The 19,711-nt window shown below is 37.6% G+C and overlaps 1 protein-coding gene across 6 annotated transcripts in view; it reads left to right on the forward strand.

Moving 5' to 3' along the window:
• Window positions 1–19,711, forward strand: part of LOC103095951 (zinc finger protein 345-like) — a 58,070-nt gene that overhangs the window by 33,285 nt on the left and 5,074 nt on the right. For 3 of the 6 annotated variants that reach the window (XM_056808750.1, XM_056808751.1, XM_056808749.1), the window contains one exon: window positions 7,507–7,681. The exons of the other annotated variants lie outside the window; for them this stretch is intronic. The gene's annotated coding sequence lies outside the window, so the exon portion shown is untranslated. The remainder of the gene's footprint in view (window positions 1–7,506; window positions 7,682–19,711) is intronic. 6 annotated transcript variants of the gene reach the window in all.

A 19,711-nucleotide genomic window follows, 5' to 3' on the forward strand; every position in this document is an offset into this window, starting at 1 on the left:
TGACCTAAGGAGAATCATTGTTACTTTTGGTCAGCTTTCACAATCAATCACAATTACTTAGGAGATGGATAGCAAAATATTCTGTAGCTAGGTACAGGGTCAGGGGGTTTTTTAATGACAGACCAGATTGGGGTTTTCCTCAATTTACAAGTTCTATTTTTCTTGTGTTTCTTTAAAGCACCTGGCAATGTTTTCTGGTTTTGGTCTGCAGTGGAGTGTGTCTTGAAGGTGATTGATGTGCCTGGCTTGTAATTGGAGTGAATGTAACTCTGTGGAGAAGGAAAGGAGGGGGGGTAATGGGTAGTGATCTTTATGTTTTAATTTGGTGAATGTAATCTTTTAGTGTAATAATCTGGTGGGGATTAAGGTGGGATATATGTTTATTCTATAAGTCTTTGCTCTTATATAATTTCTTTTGTATTGGAGAGAGATCAATAATAATCCATTAGTGAAAGAACTTAGAGAGAGAAGTCACAGAGGGGGGGATCAGTGGGGGCTTCATTTTCTGGTGGCTTGATGGTTCCGAACATATGGCCTGCCAAGATTCTTATGTAGGTATCAGTGGTCCCAGTTTCTCTTGGAATTGGACAACCTCAAACTAGCTGATCAAGGTCCCTTCCAGCTTCCTTATCTGTGATTCTGCATCAGCAGTGTTGAGTGTCATAATTATCTTGGTGTTCCTCACATCATTCAGCACTTTGGCAGAGGACAGTGAAGGGAAGGGAGATATAGAGAACAGGTAGAGGAGAAGAGAGAAAGAGTTACAAACCGAGAGATAGAGGAGGCAGTAGGGGAGACAGACAATGGTATAGATATAGCAAGGAGGGAGAGGAAAGATGGGGAAGAGAGAAGAGATAGAGTATATAGATAAAGGAGAGGAGAGGACAGGTAGGGGATAGAATATAGAGATAGAGGAGAGGGGAGAAGAGGATAGATAGATTATAGCTATAGAGAGGAGTGGAGATATAGAGATAGTGGAGAGGAGATAGAGTAGAGATATAGAAATGAGGGGAGAGGTAGGATAGAAGAGAAAGGATTAGGGGAGAGGAGAGGTAGATGGGGAGAATTGGAGAATAGATATAAGATAGAGGAAGGAGGGGAGATAGTTATAGGAGAGAAAGATAGGCATTGGGGAGACATGTCTACAGGGGAGATAGATATGAGAACAGAAGTAGAGAGGAGAGAAAATATAGATAAAGGAAGAGAGCTAGCAGAGAAGAGAAATGGGGAGATAGTTACAGAGAAAAAGAGAAAAGATAAGTAGAGGTCACAGAAAGGGAGAGAGAAAGGATACATATGGAATGGAGAGGAGAAGACAGGTAGAGAAGAAATCAGAGATGGGGAGACAAAGGATAAATAGAGAAAACATGTATGGGGAGAAAGAGATAGATATAGAGAAGAAATAAGACAGTAGAGAGGAGAGGAGAGAGAATTCGTGAGGGGATATAGGGGAGAGTAAATAGGATATATAGAGAGGAGACAGGAGTAGAGATGGAGATAGATTCAGGAGAGGAGGAGAGAGATAAAGGATAGATGGGGAGAAAAGTGGAATAGGATAGACGTAGGATTATAGAAAACAGAGGAGGTAGATATAGAGAGGAGAGAAAACAAAGTATAAAGAAGAGACAGGAGGAGGAGTGGAGAGGGGAGATAGATATAGAGTAGAGAATGGAGTGATAGAGAAAGGGGATGTAGCCAGAGGGGAGAAGAGATATAGAGCATAGAGGAGGGGAGGGGAAATAAAGGGGAAGGGAGAAATGAGTAGAGAGATACCTAGAGTATAATAGAGATAAGGGAGAGGAAAGATAGGTAGTGAGGGAAGAAATAGAATATAAAGATAGAGGAAGAGGATGCAGTGATAGAGAGGGGATATAGCAAGAGGAGGGAAGAGATAGAGAATAGAGATAGGGGAGATGATAGAAGAGACAGGAGTAGGGAAGCTGGGAAACACAGATAGTAAGAGAAAAGATAGAATACAGAGATAGCAGAGGGGAAAGGAGACAGGATGAAAGAAGAGATAGAGGGGAGGAGAGATGGGGAGATAAATATAGAAGAGAAAGATAGAATTCAGAGTTCTTGTTGGAATATTAGTGTATGGTACAAGGATATGAATTTATATAGCTGATTGAGAAGTAAAGGAGTAAATCATGAAAGTTCAATTGAGTGCTGGGAAAGTAGTAATTTTGTAAGAATATTGCTATATATATATTGATGTCTCAGAATGAATGAAACATGTCTTTAACATGTTTGTCCTGTACACATGTAAAGGCAGCCATCATTATCCTCCATAAGTCATGGGAGGCAAAAATGGTTGGGGTAGGTGGCATGATATAAATAATACTGTCTCCCTGGCAGTGACATTGAGTATGATTTCAGGAAACCCTTAATAATGGAAAATACCCTTTGAGATTTCATCTATTCCATTTAAAGAACACTTCTCAGGGGACTTATACCAAAAAAAAACTTCATGAAGGAGATAAAGTGAAAAATGGTATACTTTAATTTGTATTCAGTTTACATTGGTTCCTTCTATGGTGGTGGATAGCTTTTTTTTTCCTCGTGAGTCTCTTGGAGTTTTTCTGGATCCTTGCATTGCTGTTACTGTGTACAACATCCTTCTGGTTCCACTCATTTCAATTTGCATCACTTCATATAAGTCTTTCTGACATTTTTTAAACTACCCCCCCACCCTCTCCCTCCCCACCAGTCTGTCTGTTATCCTTCTACTTCCCTATAGGGCACAAATTAATTCTCTGCCCCAATGTATTTGATTGTTCTTCCCTCTTTGGGTCAATTTCAATGCATGTAAGAATTGAGTATTTCCTATCTCCAACCTCTTTACCCTTCCAGTGTATTGATGTTCTCCTCCCTTCCTCCATGTGCTTCTTTGTGACATATAAATTTACCCCATTTTCTTTTCCCATTTCTCTCAGTATTAACCTCTTTTTTAAAACTCTAGTTGTATATTATATATACATATTCATATATTTATGCATACATTTGTCTATATACATATTTATGTCTTGGCATTTCATCCTATATTGTTTGTCACTGTTCCCTCTAAGTATAATTCTTCTACCTGCCCAGTTGATAACAATTTTTAAGAGTTACCAATATCCTCTTTTCTTATACAGATACATATCATTTTAACTTATTGGGTCCCTTAAAAAAAGTTTTGTTTTTCTTTTTTCCCCCCTTTCTTGGATTCTGTGTTTGGGCATCAGATTTTCTGTTCAGGTCTGGTCTTTTCTTTACAAATGCTTGGAATTCTTCTATTTTATTAAATGACCATACTTTCCCCTGTAAGAATATAATCAGTTTTGCTGGGAAGCTGATTCTTGGTTGTAGACCTACTTCCCTTGCTTTCCAGAATATCATATTCCATGCCTTTTGATCCTTCAATGTAGATGCAGCCAAATCCGGTGTTATCCTCACTGCAGTTCCACGGTACCTGAATGACTTCTTAACAGTTTGTAATATTTTTTCCTTGGTCTGATAGTTCTCAAATTTGGCTATAACATTCCTGGGTGTTGTCAGTTGGGGATTAAGTACAGGAGGTGATCTGTGGATTCTTTCAATCTCCACTTTTCCCTCTTGTTCTAGAACGTTGGGACAGTTTTCTTGTATAATTTCCTGTAGGATGATGTCCAGGCTTTTTATTTTGTTATAGTCTTCTGGTAGACCAATCATTTTTAAGTTGTCTCTCCTGGAATGATTTTCTAAATCTGTTTTGTGAATGAGATGTGTTTCATATTTTCCTCAATTTTTTCATTCTTTTGATTTTGTTTTATAGTTTCCTGCTGCCTTGTGAAGTCGCTTGCTTATAAATTGTATTCTGGTTTTTGAAGACTGAATTTCATCCCTGGCTTTTTGATCATCCTTCTCCTTCTGATCTTTCATCTCCTTTACCTCATTTTCAAGCTGATTAATTTTGGCTTTCTAGACACTATTTTCTGTTTCCAGATGAATTCTCTTGCTTTTTATGTTCTTTTCCCAGTTGTCTTCAGCCTCTTTTTTTTTTTAAACCTTACCTTCCATCTTGGAGTCAATACTGTGTATTGGTAGAAGAGTGGTCAGGGCTAGGCAATGGGGGTGAAGTGACTTGTCCAGGGTCACACAGCTGGGAAGTGTCTGAGGTCATATTTGAACCCAGGACCTCCCATCTCTAGGCCTGGCTCTCAATCCACCGAGCCACCCAGCTGACCCCTGTCTTCAGCCTCTCTTAATTGTGTTTTGAATTGTATTTTGAGTTCTTCCAAAGCCTGTGTCCAATTCGCTGGAGTTTTTGTGTTTTTGCTTGGTGTTCCTTGATTCTCCTGTTACATTGCCTGGATAGAAGCTGTCATTTGTAACTGCCATTTGTAATTTCTTTTTTCTTTTTCTGTTTTTTGCTCATATTTGCCCCATTCTTTCCCCCCCTGTAGTTGCCTGCACTTTTGCTCCTCTCATTATTGGATCTGTGGGTTTGGGCTTTTCTGTCAACCTTCACCCTTGGAGCTTAGCAAGGCTCTCAGAGCAGTCTGTGGGGGAGGGGAGTTGGAGCTTGAGCTTCCTTGCCCTCTAAAAACTTGATAAGATTAAGCCAGCAGAGTTGAACTTACAGAGCTGGATGTGCCCTGAGGCCAAAACCTCTGGAAAGGGAGGGCAATATGGAGTGTCTAGGCTGCCTGCTCTGCACTTCTTCTCCAACTGCTTCCCCACCACCTATGTTCAGAACCCTGAGCCTGGCACAGCTTTGCCCACAAGGTATTCCCTCCAAATTAATGCCCTTGCCCGAGGAGAGATTCCAGACAGTGCTAGAGGCTCAGCACTCTAGGTTGGGGAGGGGTCCTGGGACCTTCCTTCTTCCTTCCCCTTAAACCAGAGTGTTCTGGAATTCAGGCTTTTGGGGGGCATACCTTTTAAGTCCAGCAAGAGGGTTCCTTGGCTCTGTCCTGTTGTTAGGTATGGTTTTCAGTCCCCTAGGAGCATTTGTTTTATAATCGGTATGGAAGGGTTTTCAGAGGTCTGAACTTTTGCTGCCTCTACACCACCATTTTGACTCTGCCCTTTCTGGTATTTTTAATGATTGTTCTGATTGTCATTTCTTATGGTTTAATACTATTCCATTGCAATCATATGCCATAGCTTGTTTAGTCATTCGCCTACTGATAGACATTCCTTCAGTTTCCAATTCTTTGCTTCCCCAAAAAGAGCGGCTATAAATATCTTTGTACAAGCAGGGCTTTTCCCCCTTTCTTTTATCTCTTTGGGATACAGACCTGTTATTGAGGTGTCAAAAGATATGCACAGTTTTATGGCCCTTTGGGCATGATTTCAAATTGCTCTCCAGAATGGTTGCATCAATTCACAGCTCTACCAACAGTGTATTAGTGTCTAAATTTTCCATCATTCCCTCCAAATAGTTACCCTTTTCCTTTTTTGTCATACTTACCAGTTTGATAGGTGGTGTTTTAATTTGCATTTTTCTAGTTGGTACTGATTTGGAGCATTTTTCCAGTCCTATAGTACCTTTTTAGCATAATAATTGTAGGATGCTGCTGTTGTTTAGTAATTTTCAGTTTTGTCTGTATTCTGCCAGATTACATCTGCAGTATCGTGTTCTCAAGAGGATGACCAGGTTTGGGAGAGCCATGTTAGGGCTAGATAAGAGAAGAAAAGACTCAAGAGGGAACATGATAACTGTCTTCAAGTACTGTAAAGGATAGATATAGAGAGGAGAGGTAGATATAGATATAAAGGAGAGAAGAGATAATTATATATTACAGAGAAATAAGAGAGGAGAACAGGGGAGATATAAAGATAGATATAGAGATGGAGAGGATGGAGTGATAGCAGAGAACAGGGGTGGGGAAATAGATGAAGAGGAGAGAAGAGATGGGGAGAGGAAAGACAAATAGGAGGGGAGAGAAGACAGGAAGAGAGAAGAGATACATGGAGATGGTGGAGACAAGAGATGGAGAGATAAAAAGAGGAGAGAACAGGAGGGGAAAGAAGGAAAATGGGTATAGAAAGGAGATGTAGAGATATAGAGGAAGGATGAAGAGATGGAAGATGGCAGGGAGAAGAGAGAGGATAGATGCAGAATTGGAGAGTTTAATTGCTTTGGCCCTGAATACGTAAAATAATTCAGATGGAATTGTCATTTTAATTTATGAGCAATAAATGTTTTTCCAAAAGTATTTTGTACTTATGATCATGTAGTTTCTGAGTTTATCTTGACAGGTAGACTCCCAGGTGTGTTATATGTCTCTCGATATTTTTAATGGAATTTCTCTACCTCTTCATTATTGGGATTTATTGGTAGTATATAGAAATCCTTATGAATGGCTTGGGTTTGCTTTATATCCTTCCACTTTGCTAAAATTGTTAACTCTTGATTAATTTTTGGTTGATTCTCAAAGTAAACCATCATGTCATCTGCAAAGAGCAGTAGCTTTATTTTTTCGTTGCTTATCTTAATTGCTTGAGTTTCTTCTTCTCTTGTTGTTATAGCTACTATTTCTAGTACAATATTGAATAGTATTGGTGATTTTCTTGGGCAGGCTTCTAGTTTTGCCCATTTTAGATAATGTTTGCTGATGGTTTTAGGTAGAGGCAAGTTTATCCTGTTTAGGTTAAAGAAAGGAAGAATCAAAAAGGAAACTACTTTCCTATACTTAGAATTCATGAAAGAAAATAACTTACAACAATAAATAATTCTTTAAATAATAAAAAATAACTCTTGTTTCCTATTCTCTTTTATTTTTTTCCTTTTTTGTATTTAGTTCTCTTTGTCTAAGTCTCTTTGAATTAAGAAGTTGGCAGCTTCCCTTTGCCCAATTCTGATTTTTAATGAGTTATCTATAAGTTATTTAAACCCTTATCTTCCATCTTGGAATCAACACTGTGTATTGGTTCCAAGGTAGAAGAGTGGTAAGGGCTAGGCAATGGGGGTTAAGTGACTTGCCCAGGGTCACCCAGCTGGGAAGTGTCTGAGGCCACATTTGTACCAGGACCTCCTGTCTATAGGCCTGACTCTCAATGCACTGAGCTATTCAGCTGCCTCCAGAACAGGTTTGTTATGTTACAACAGCCAGAGCAACATGTATATACACACACACACATATGTATGTTAAGAATTCCAAGCACACTGAAAAAAAAGTCAACCTTATAAAAAAAGTAAGAAACAAAATATACCTTCATAGAACCAAATCACAATTCATTCTACAAGGAAATGGTCTCTCCATTCTACAAATATTATTATAAACCAATAAAAAGCATCCTACCTTGAAACATATTTCTATCACATTATGCAACTACATTCCACAGTTGACAATATTTAAAAACTTTAGAAATGTATTCATTTTCATGTACATGGAAGGAGGAAGGAAACATGCATAATTGGGCATGGGCAAGTGGGACCCTTGAACAGCGATGCTAATGATATGATTAAATCAAATTGAAATTTATTACTAGTACATATACAAAAAAAAATTAAGAAAATGATTGGGATTCTATTCACAGCTGCCTTCTGCAGATTGAAACTTGGGTCTTCCTGACTTGAGGCTAGATCTTGTTACCACTGAGCTATGACTTTCTACTACTGTAAGGACATTTCAATCTCTAGCCAAAGTGGACCTCTTGGATTAATGGCTGTTAAGGAGACCATCTAAGAAATGGGTGATAAACAACAGATGAGGTAAGGCATAGATTTATTGTTCCCTCTGATAGTATAATAAGGATTCTCAGAGAAAGAAATGCAGATTTCCAATTAAGAGTTTAAAAAGTTGAAAGCAAATGTTAAATAATTAACACAAAAAACATAGGTGAAGTATTTTGAACACATTGGGAATAAGTGATTTAAGCTTCTAAGAAAATGAAGAAACTGACTTTCTTAAACTGAAACAAAGTTTTCTACAAAAGATTGCTGGAGGCCATCATACCCTCAGTGGCTGACTAGGTCACAGTCTGGGGAAATGGGTTCTGCAAGGCAGCCCCCAGAGAATGAGACCCTCACTGGCTCCGCTTTGACTTCTCTCTCTTCAACTTCCCTTAATAATGGATGATTATTGTTCTCTCTCAAATATAAAAGAAATTATATTAGAGCAAAGACTTATAGAATAAACATATATTCCACCTTAATCCCCCCCCAGATTATTACCCTAAAAGATTACATTCACAGAATTAAAACCTAAAGATCACTATCCATTACCCCCCTTCCTTTCCCTCTCCAGTGTTACATTCACTCCCTTCAAGCCCAGATCGACAGGACACACTTCGCTAGTTTGTTATGTTACAATAGCCAGAGCAACATCTCCAAGTACCCCAGTGAGACACAAGAAAAATGTGACTTGGAAATTGAGGAAAACTCCAAATCTGGTCTGTCATTAAATTGTCCTCTAACCATGTACCTAGCTGTGAAATGTTTTGTTACCCATCTCCTAAGTAATTGTGATTGATTTTGAAAGCTGACCAAAAGTAACGATGATTCTCCTAGGTCAGGGAGAACTAACCTGTTTATGTCATTCATCTATAGCAACAATGTTTCATTGACTATCTCCTTAGACTTCATGTCTGTTAAGTTTCATAGAAACACATATGTAGAAAATTGATTGCCAAAGAAGTATGTAATCACCAGCCTATATAATTAACGAACCTCCGTGCTATGGCAGAACACTGTGTAACACCTGTGCACGTGGGCCTGAGCACACAGTGTCTCTTATCTCCATTACTCGACTGGATCATCACATCTAGACAGAGTATGCCCTCACCCTCAGAGAGACCACTGGATGGCTCCCAAAGAAGTATCTCTCCATTCCACAAATATTGTTGTGAACAAATGAAAATCATCATACCTTAAAACAGATTATTGTCTATTAATCGTCTATAATCTCTCAGTCATCACTTTATCCATCTGTATGTCTACCTACCCATCATTTATCTATCCATCCATTTATCCATTTGCCTATCCATGTAACTGTCTATCCATCTATCTATTCATCAGTCTATCTCATCTCCCAATCTGTCTTTCTATCCATTTATCAATCTATAATCTATCAATGTATTGATATATCCATCCATCTAGTTATAATCTATCAAGCAATCTATTGATCAATCTATAATCTATTAATCCTTCAATTCATCAGTCTTCCTGTCTATCCATCGTCTATCATCAATCATATCAATATATCATCAATCATCTATGTATAATCTATCATTCACTCTATTCATCTATCAATTTATAATTTTTCAACCTAGCAATCTATCATATACCTTCCATCTATCAAACAATATATGTCATTTAATATATAAATACTCTTATCAAGCATGAATCTATCCATCCAACTGTCCATCTGTCTCCATTCATCCATCTATCCGTCTATAATCAATCTCCCCTCCCTAATCTTCTCCCCCAATCTATTATATAACTACACATCTGTGAATCAATCAATACTCAATCAATAAATCCATACAACCTTCTATCTGTCTATTCCCTTTGAGAGCCAAGCTAGCAGACTTTCAGAGGGGAAGGTCCTTCTGTCGAAGTGTGACAATTTGGTCGAATAATAGATGAGAGGCACTGTATACTCAATCCCATGTCAGGCATCACACAGTGCTCTGGCATGGCACAGGGGTTGGTTTATTTTATAGGTTCAGCAAGTACATACTTTCTTGGTGCACAATCATTTTTCAACATAAATGTTTCCATATAACCTAAAAGACACGAAGCCTAAGGAGTAGTCAAGAAGCATTGTTGCTACAACAGAGATGAAGATAATTGACATGAGTAGGGGGATTTGGAGGTTAGTCCCTCTTGACCTAAGGAGAGAATCATTGTTACTTTTGGTCAGCTTTCACAATCAATCACAATTACTTAGGAGATGGGTAACAAAACATTTCATAGCTAGGTACAGGGTAGGAGGGTAGTTTAAATCAGACTAGATTTGGGGTTTTCCTCAATTTTCAAGTCACATTTTCCTTGTGTTTCACTCGGGTACTATAAGGGGTAAATTTTTTTGACTAATATATTATACCAATGGTCGCCAGGGATTTAATTCAATCCCAATAAAAATACTCAAGTCATTTTGGTAATTTTATGGTGATTTAATTTATATAGAGGGAAGGAATTAAGAAGAAGAGAAAGGGAAAGGGGTATAACATTTCTCCGGTCTTGCCTAAGCCAAGGGAAGTTCAGAGAACTCAGCCACGAGGTGTACTCCAAGACAAGGGGCCTCCTAAGAGGATAGTGCTTTTAGGAGGGAGAAGAAAAAGGAATCAGCCTAAACTCCAAGAGAGCTCAGGGAAGACGCCTCACCTGACCCACGCTACTGAGCATCTCCCAGTCACCTCACCAAGGACGCTCACTGCCAAACCCAGACAAGAGCTGCAAGTACGCCAAGATGCCAAGCACGCTGGCACAAGCCACACCACTGCCAAACCCAACATCTCCGCAAGAGAAACTCAGCTCAACGCCTCCACCGCCAAAATGAGACCGGCAAGAAGAAGTGATGCGAATATATAGACTTTTTTTACATCACTTCCTGCATTTCATGTGTACCCATGGTAGCTTAAGCTTGATTTAGGACAGCCTAGGGGATCTGTCAGTTGTTTTCTTATTTGCCACTTGCTAGCACATGTCTGTCAAAGGCCATACTTCCTCAATACTTAATCCTTAAGCAGGAGTGTTTTTATTCCTGTTTGTTAGGATTTTTAAAATTAATCAGGGCTTAGAAAATCTAAAATTCACAGTACTTGGAGATGTTGCTCTGGCTATTGTAATATAACAAACCAACAAAGTATGTTCTATCAACCTGGGCTTAAAAGGTGATTGATGTTCCTGGCTTTCCTGGCTTATAATGGGAGTAAATGTAACTCTGTGGAAAGGGAAAGGAGGGGGCTAATGGGTAGTGATCTTTAGGTTTTAATTCTGGGAACATAATCTTTTAAAGTAATAATCTGGGGGGATTAAGGTGGGATATGTGTGTTAACCCTATAAGGATTTGCTCTCATATTATTTCTCCTGTATTGGGGAGAGAACAATAATCGTAACAATTCCATTAGAGAGAGAAGTCACACAGAGGGGGGTTCCATGGCTGCCTTATTTTTTCCAGAAAATCGCTTTGCAACTCTGGAACTCATGAATAACCATGTCAGACAGCATGGGCTTGATGGCTTCCCACATATTCTTCTATCCATCTAACTATCCCTCTATCAGCCTGTCTATAATCTATCATTCAATCTATCCATTTCTTTCTATAGTTTAATAATCTCTCCAAAAATCTGCCAATAAATCTATAATGTATAAATGAACCAATCTATCAATATATGATATATCTATCCATCACTCAATTGATCAATCAATATGACATCTCTTATTCAAGCAATACTCTAGTAATCAATCATCAATCTATCCGTCAGTTCTTCTGTCCATCCATCTATCAATCAATCTTTCTATATTCAATATGTCACCTTTCTATCTCTCCATACTTCCATCTATCTGTCCATCCACCTGTCGATCAATCTATAATCAATATTTCAATTGACCTATCATACATCTATTGGTCAATCTATCTACTTATCAATCAATATGTAATCTATCAACCAATCTAATAATCTGTCAATTAGTCATCAATTTATCTGTTCATTCAGCTGTATCTCTACCTAACCATCACTTATCTCTCCATCCATCTATTTATCCATTTGTCTATCCATCTATCCATCAGTCTATATATAATCTACCAATCTTTCTATCCATTTATCAATCTACAATATACCAATTTATTGAAATCTCTATCCATCTATCAAGCAATCAATTGATCAATATGTTATCTATTAATCCTTCCATTTGTCTGTCTTTCTGTCACTATCATCTATCCATCTTTGTATAATCTATCAGTCTACTCATCTATCAATCTATAATTTATGAACCTAGCAATCTAACATATATAATGTCATTTTGTATATCAATCAATACTCTGTCAATCATGAGTCTATTCATCCAACTATCTATTCATCCATCCATCTATATACCTGTCTATAATTTAGCAATCTCCCCTCCCTAATGGTATCTTCCTTCTCTCCCCACTTATTCCTAATGGATCCTTCCTGTTGTCTCACCTTTTCCTCCCTTCTCTTTTGCTATCTTCCTTCTCCCCCCATTCCCTATGGTTCCTTGCTGTTGTTTCACCTTTTATTAGCCTCCAAAATGATATCTTCCTTCCCCAACCCACTTATTCTTCATAATATCTTCTAGTTGTCTCACCTTTTACTGTTCTCTTTACAGGTATCTTCCTTCTTCCCACTCATTCTACTTTGTTCCTTGCTGTTGTTTCACCTTTTTCTCCAGTCCCTAATAGTATCCTCCTTCTTCCCACAGTTATTCCCTATGGTTCCTTTCTATTGTCTCAGCATTTTGTCCCTTCCATAATAGTATTTTCCTACTCCCACCAGTTATTCTCCAGTGTTCTTTTTTTTGGGGGGGGGGTCATCTTACCATTCCCCCTTCCCTAATGGTATCTTCCTTCTCTCCTCCACTTATTCCCTGTGGTTCTTTCCTGTTGTCTCCACTTTCCCCCACCCTTTCATTGTAACTCCCTTCTCCCCCAACTTATTTTTTATGATTTCTTCCTGTTGTCTCCCGTTTTACTCCACTCCATAATGGTATTTTTCTTCTCCTCCCCCCAACTTGTTTTCTATGGTTCCTTTCTGTTTCCTCACCTTCCTCCCCCATTGGTATCTTCCTTCTCCACCTTACTCCATTCCTGTGGTGTTTTCCTTATGACTCACCTTTTCCCCTCCTCCCTAATATTATCCTTCTTTTCCAAATCATTTTCATGTTTCCTTCCAGTTATCTCAAGTTTTCCCCCTCTCCCCAATGGTATCTTACTTCTCTCCCCACTCATTTTCCATGTTATCTATCAATCAATTTCCCCTGTCTAATGCTGATTTCCTTCTCCCCAACTGATTCTCCATGGTTCCTTTCTGTTGTCTCACCTTTTCCTCCCCTGAGTAATGCAATCTTCCTTCTTTTTCCAATCATTCCCTATGGTTCTTCTTATCTCACCTTTTCCTCTTTTCTCTAATAGTATCTTCCTTCTCCCCCTCTAATTATCCATGGTTACTTCCTGTTGACTCACCTTTTCCTTCTCTCCCACAGGAACTGATGGTTAAGTTATAAATAAAAAGATTGATGGAAAGAAAGGGACATACAGATTGATCAATAGATTATAGACAGACTGGCAAATAAGCTGTCTCCACTCCATGAGAGGCTGAGTTCAAACAATGCAGTAAGGTTTTTCTCAGTTCCCATAACTGAATAAACCTTTGTCACAAGACAGAATTTGGACTGGGCCCATGATTGAAGAGAAAAGAAAATGAGCTAGCTGCAGAACTGAGTCATAAGATGGAGTCAGTGTGGTTCACTCAATTCCCACAATTAACCGCTTCCTCTCCAAATCTCAATTTTCTCACAATTTTCCCCCCTTTTGATTTGGGGGGGGGAGTGCCCACTCCCCCATGGATCACTTATCTATAAGTTACATCAATCAGGTTTTTCCATATATTCTTAATCAATTACATAAGAGTTAGCTTACAGATCAAACTCCTTAGAGGGCTTACAAAGGACAAATCTTGAGAAGGGCAACACCAAGATAACCAATAGAATAATAGTCATCAATATTAGCTACCATCAAGTGTCTAATTAATTAATTAAATTAGTTAATTTAGGCTATTTTCCCATGATTACCTGATTTCCCTCCCCCCTCCTGTAGTTAACGAGTAATTCCACTGGGTTTTACATATATCATTGATCAAGACCTATTTCCATATTATTATTTGCACTAGAGTGATCGTTTAGAGTCTACATCCACAATCATAATCCCTTCAAACAATGTGATCAAGCAGTTGTTTTTCTTCTGAGTTTCTACTCCCACAGTTCTTTCTCTAGATGTGGATAGTGTTCTTATAAGTCAGAATTGTCCTGGATCATTGCATTGCTGCTAGTAGAGAAGTCCATTATGTTAAATTGTACCAGAGTGTATCACTCTCTTTGTACAAATGTGCTCTTGGTTCTGCTCCTTTCATTTGCATCCATTCCTGGAGGTCATTCCATTTCACATGGAATTCCTCCAGTTTAGTATTCCTTTTAGCACAATTGTATTCCATCACCAACAGATCCCACAATTTGTTCAGACATTCTCCATTTGAAGGGCATCTCCTCAGTTTCCAATTTTTTGCCAACACAAAGAGGGAGGCAAAGAAGATGAAAGATGAGGTAAAGAGGATGAAAGATGACCTCCAAAGAAAATCAGACCACAAGGAGAAGGATGACCAAAAAGGCAGGGATGAAATCCAGTCTTTAAGAACCAGAATACAAAAACTAGAATCAATTGACTGCACAAGACAGCAGGACACTATAAAGCAAAATCTAAAGAATGAAAAAATTGAGGAAAATATGTGTGAGATTTAAAATGGTTGATGTCTTAAACTGTAGTGATTAAAATAGTGGAAGATATAAATTGTGATAGATATAAGAGAGGGTGAGTAAATTTGACCGCAGAAATATGTTTCACTACAGTGTCTTGGGTTTAAAATCAAATATAAGGTGGTCACCAGGGAAATATTCCCAATTATTCAAATACCCAAGTCAATTGGGTTTTATAGAGATTTTAATTAACAATACAATGAGTAATCAAAGAAAGAGAGAGAGAGAAAGGAAGAAAGGAATAAGTATGAAGGGCCTCAAGCCAATATGGCCTAGACCTGAGTCTTAAAAGAGAAATCAGTCAATTTTTTAGCATTCACCACAAGGTCTGAATAAACAAGGATACTAGTGACACACCAGGCCAGGTGTCTCTTCCTCAAAGAGTCTTCCAGCCAGAGATTGTTTCAAAGGGCCTCTCTCAAGAGCCTCCAGAGCTCCTACCACAGAGGGACAGAGCCCCTCAGAGGAGCTCCTCAAGGAGCTCTCCTTCAGAATGAGATTTCCTCCAAGAGCACTTCTCAAAGAGATCTATCTCCAATGAAAGATCCCTCAAGCATCAGTCCTCAAGGAAATGAGTCTCTCAGAATGAGATCCTCCAGAATGAGAATCAGAAATCCAGATCCTCAATGAGATCCAAGCTCTTATTTTTAAGGGCAAAATTTCCTCTGTCACCTCCCCTAAGTCCTTACATCTACCAATCACTATAGATGTTTCTAAAGGACCACCCATTTTGAATTCACAGCTGAGTAGTTTTAATATCTTTAGTAAGTCAGGAAAAGATGCTGCTGTGTCGACAAATTTCATTAAGAAAAACCTCTGAATAAGTTATCACCCTTTTAGGTTTAAGTAGTTTACAAGTTGCCCCACCTTTATAGGTACTTAGTATCCCATTGTATCAATTCTAAAACAGTCATGACTCAAAGAACTTCCTGTCCCTTCCGTAAGCATGGATCAAAGTACTTTCATTGTTTAGCAAACAGTTTTCTTTCCTAAAGCAGTCTTAAGTAGGGTGGAGCAGGGACACTCCCATAGCTAGGAGCCCCCACACTCAAGTAGAGTTCTCACCATCTGCTAGGGAATTTTTTTAAGTAGAAGATTCCCCAATGGGGGAAACCCCTAACATTCATAAGTCTGAGAAATTTTGAGGGAAAAGTGGTGATTGAAAGAATCCACAGATCACCTCCTGTACTTAATCCCCAACTGACAATACCCAGGAATATTATAGCCAAATTTGAGAACTATCAGACCAAGGAAAAAATATTACAAGCTGCTAAGAAGAAGTCATTCAGATATCATGGAACCACAGTGAGGATAACACAAGATCTGGCTACATCTACACTGCAGGACCAAAAGGCATGGAATATGATATTCTGGAAAGCAAGGGAACTAGGTCCAACTCCCCAGCAAAACTGACTATATTCCTACAGGGGAAAGTATGGTCATTCAACAAAATAGAAGAATTCCAAGCATTTGTAAATAAAAGACCAGACCTGAACAGAAAATTTGATGCCCAGGCATCAAAAGAATCAAAAAATCAAAAGGTAATTAAGAAAGAGGGAAAAAAGAAAAACAAAAAAAACCCTTTTTGATAAGAGACCCAATACGTTAAAATATGTATCAGTCATTGGTAACGCTTAACAAGTGTTATTATCACCTAGGCAGCTAGAAGAATTATACTTAAAGGGAACAGTGAAAAACTGTATAGGATGAAATGGCAAGACATAAATATGTATATAGATATATGTATGCATAAATACATACATATGTGTATGTCTATATAAAGCTAGAGCTTAATACTAAAAGAAATGGGAAAAGAAAATGAAGGGGGGTAAATATATATGTCACAACAGAAGCACATAGGAGGAGGGGGGAGAACAATAATACACTCCAAAGGGTAAAGAGGTTGGAGATAAATACTCAAGTTGTATATTCATTGAAATTGAAATAAAAATGCTGGGAAATACACAGCTGGTAATCATAACTCTGAATGTGAATGGAATGAACTCACCCATAAAATGCAAGTGAATAGCAGAGTGGATTAGAATCCAAAGTCCTACCATATGCTGTCTACAAAAAACACACATGAGGAATGTAGATACACATAGGGTCAAAGTAAGAGGATGGAGCCAAATCTATTGGGCAATCATGATATCTGATAAAGCCAAAATAAAAATAGATCTAGTTAAAAGAGATAGACTTCCCAATAAAAGATAAAAGAGAAGCCTTCCCAGTAAGATCAGGAGTGCAACAAGGATGTCCTTTATCACTTCTATTATTTAACACTGTACTATAAACACTAGCTGTAGGGATTGGAGAAGAAAAAGAAATGGAAGGTATTAAAATAGGCAACGAGGAGACCACTCTTTGCGGATGATATGATGGTCTACTTAAAGAGTCCTAGAGAATCAACCAAGAAGTTAGTGGAAATAATCTACAACTTTAGCAAAGTTGCAGGATACAAAATAAACCTTCATAAATCATCAGCAGTTCTACATATCTCCAACACATCTCAGCAGCAAGAATTAGAATGAGACATTTCATTTAAAATCACGCTACACAATATAAAATACATAGGAATCTATTTGCCGAAACAAACACAGGAATTATATGAACACAACTACAAAACACTTTCCACACAATTAAAACTAGATCCAAACAATTGGAATAACATTGATTGTTCATGGGTAGGATGAGCTAACATAATAAAAATGACCATCCTACCCAAATTAATTTACTTATTCAGTGCCATACCCATCGAACTACCAAAAAACTTTTTTACTAAATTAGAAAAAAACATTACATAGTTCATTTGGAAGAACAAAAGATCAAGGATATCCAGGGAAATCATAAAAAAATGCGAAGGAAGGAGAACTTGCAATCCCACATCTCAAACTATGCTATAAAGTAGTGGTGATCAAGACAATTTGGTATTCGCTAAGAGACAGAGGAGGATCAGTGGAATAGACGCAGGGTAAGTGACCTCAGCAAGACAGTATATGACAAACCCAAAGATCCCAGCTTTGGGGACCAAAATCCACTATTTGATAAAAACTGCTGGGAAAATTGGAAGACAGTATGGGAGAGATTAGGTTTGGATCAACATCTCACACCCTATACCAAGATAAACTCAGAAAGGGTGAATGACCTGACTATAAAGAAGGAAACGATAAGCAAATTAGGTGAACACAGAATAGTATACATGTCATATCTTTGGGAAAGGAAAGACTTTAAAAGCAAGCAAGAGCTAGAAAAAAATCACAAAATGTAAAATCAATAATTTTGATTACATCAAATTAAAAAGTTTTTGTACAAACAAAACCAATGCAACCAAAATTAGAAGGGAAGCAAACAATTGGGAAACAAATCTTCATAACAAAAACCTCTGAGAAAGGTCTAATTACTCAAATTTATAAAGAGTGAAACCATTTGTACAAAAAATCAAGCCATTCTCCAATTGATAAATGGGAAAGGGACATGAATAAGCAATTTTCAGTTAAAGAAATCAGAGCTATTAATAAGCACCTAAAAAAGTGTTCTAAATCTCTTGTAATCAGAGAAATGCAAATCAAAGCAACTCTGAGGTATCACCTCACACCTAGCAGATTGGCTAACATGACAGCAAAGAAAAGTAATGAATGCTGGAGGGGATGTGGCAAAATTGGGACATTAATTCATTGCTGGTGGAGTTGTGAATTAATGAAAACATTATGGAGGAATGGTTTATCTGGAAATATCTGGAATTATGCCTATATGGCACTAAAAGACTGCATACCCTTTGATCCAGCCATTGCACTGCTGGGTTTGTACTCCAAAGAGATAATAAGGGAAAAGACTTGTATAAGAATATTCATAGCTACGCTGTTTGTGATGACAAAAAATTGGAAAATGAGGGGATGCCCTTCAATTGGGAAACAGCTGAACAAATTGTGGTATCTGTTGGTGATGGAATACTATTGTGCTCAAAGGAATAATAAAGTGGAGATATTTGATGGGAACTGGAACAACCTCCAGGAATTGATGCAGAGTGAAAGGAGAAGAACTAGGAGAGCATTGTACACAGAGACAAATACACTGTGGTACAATCTAATGTAATGGATTTCTCCATTAGTGGCAATGCAGTGATCCAAACAACTTGGAGTGATCTACGACAAAAAAGTCTATCCACATTCAGAGAAAAAACTGTGGGAGTAGAAACAGAAGAAAAAACAACTGCATCAATCCATGGGTCTAGGGGATATGGTTGGGGATGTAGACTATAAATGAACATCCTAATGCAAACACCAACAGCATGGAGCCATTAATTAATAGATTCAATTTTGTACTTAGCTTCTACTCCTCACCTACTCTGATTATAGGAATTTCCTATGAAAGGAAAAGAAGGGAAAGAGTTATAATAATGTCTTAATAGAGGAAAAGGAAACTCCCTTATCTCTATCTGATTCCAACCATGAATCATATCTGACTCTCAAGCATGTAGGCACAAGGTATCAAAGCAAGGCTCAGGTTTAAGCAGTTGTGAACATTTCCTGTTTAGAAAAGAAATAGTACAATGGGGAAACTGAGTTAAGAGACTCCTACCTTAGGCCAAGCCAAGATCACTCTCCCAACTTCCCAGGAACAGCCATGCAGCAGTAACATTTCTCAGATTGCAAAACATACCCTTTTTTACTAATGGTTTTGTGAAAATTCAGACATCCTTGTAAATTAGTCCCAAGATTTTTTACCTCAAATAAAAAATTTCACTAACCATAAGGTAAAGAATGCTTTTATCTTTCTCATATTTTCCTAAAAGTTAAATTTCATTAATCATTTACGTATAACTTATTCACATATATCAATAGTTGACTATAATATAAATATAAACCCTTATTTAATTATGATATTATGTATGTTAATATTTAAATACTAAATAAAAATAAATAAGTTACATATTTAAATCACATATGAAAATATGCATTTTGATACTTTTTATTAGTATAGCAAAAATTTCACAATGAAAGCTCATTATATTAAACTTATGATTTTTTGTTTTAAAACAAAGCATATTGCTAGTCTCCCATCTTTTTCTGAAACCATGTTTGTGTGACTGATTTTGTACTCTATTAGATATTTAACTTTTCAAATATCTATTTTTATCACATTCTTTTTAAAAACTCAATTTATAATCTAACTATCGAAAGGAACAAAAGTCTGGAGGCCAGTTTGGTTGGAATATAAATTCTTATTTAGTTGGCATTGTTTCAGTCT

This window comes from Monodelphis domestica, chromosome X (assembly GCF_027887165.1).
Source record: "Monodelphis domestica isolate mMonDom1 chromosome X, mMonDom1.pri, whole genome shotgun sequence".
NCBI classification, from domain to species: Eukaryota; Metazoa; Chordata; class Mammalia; order Didelphimorphia; family Didelphidae; genus Monodelphis; species Monodelphis domestica.